A 1,363-nucleotide genomic window follows, 5' to 3' on the forward strand; every position below is an offset into this window, starting at 1 on the left:
TTCTCTACAGGTTGATCAGAGCCGAATCACCAAAACGCGAACTTCACCGGAGAGCCGCCGCACCCGAGAGCACCGCTGCCGGTAAGCTTCGGTTTTCCGTAAATTTTTGGCCCCCCGAGGGCCGTAGGGTTGTTTTATCGCAGGAACCAATGCGAGTATGGTCGAATTCGGCCGAAAACGGCCAACCCGAGGAGAACCGCCGTCGTGCCGGAGTTGCAATATTGGCCGAAAGGGGCCCTAGGCCTAATTTGGGATTTTTTGGAACACGTGCAGGTACCTGTAGTGCGTTTCAGTTCCCCAGGAAAAATTCAGGGAAAATTAGGGACAGCCTGCAATCGCACTGTGAAACCGTGTTCGGACCTCGAAACGAGTAAGGACCCCTCACCCTATTTTCTATCACGGTTTTAAAGTTCAATAAATGATAAAACGGTATTTCATGAATCAACGAACGTGTGAAATTGCTTAAGGTCGCTAATGGAGCCCGAGTCTAGTGTGTTTGTCGGTTAACGTTTATTTGGCATGTTTTACAGTTTTAAATGCAGCATGAGGTTCGATGTTTTCATTTTATAGTTTCGTGTGCATATTTTACTGTTTTATTGATTATGGATTGAATGACCGGGATATTGATGCTGTATGTTGTCTGTTTGGCATAAATTACCGTTTTGCTTGTTTGTATGTGGATTGATAATGCTGACTGAGGGAAAGGAGAATGAAAGATTATGTAAATGGGTAAATTGTATAATGTGGTCAGCCTGACTAGATATCCTGGGAGATGGTGGACAGACCGGGTTTGTAGGGAACCCTACCGGGATTGTGGTCTCCCATACCGGACGGGGTATGGAGATCTTATGTGTTTTGGCGCCCATACCGGACGGGGTATGGGGACGGCCCGTTTCATCCTCATACCGGACGGGGTAATGAGGTTTATAGTTTTGGCGCCCATACCGGACGGGGTATGGGGACGGCCCTGAAAAAATAATTTCAAGTGTTAAGGGTTAACGGGTAGCGGGACCCCTATGGATCCCCATGGATACTAGTGGGCTGGTAAATGAGGAAAATATGTTGTGTAACGATTGAATTACGAAAAGCTTGATAGGTATTATGTTATACAGTTTATATATATGGTTTCATGATGATGATGATGTTATTGCTTTCGTATATTGTTTTATGAATTTCACCGAGGTAAGTGAATGGTAAAGGTTTTATTATTAATAAAAGGATTTGTTGTAAATTATGCTCCATTGGTCTTTTTGGTATTTTCTACCCACCTTTACCTCCCTGACGATGAGATATCGTGATGTCTTTACTGGGCTAGTGTAGCTCATTCCTTATTTAATCATTTCAGATCAAGAGGACATCGTTC

Source organism: Carica papaya, chromosome 7 (assembly GCF_054855325.1).
Source record: "Carica papaya isolate Zhongbai chromosome 7, ASM5485532v1, whole genome shotgun sequence".
Lineage (NCBI taxonomy): Eukaryota > Viridiplantae > Streptophyta > Magnoliopsida > Brassicales > Caricaceae > Carica > Carica papaya.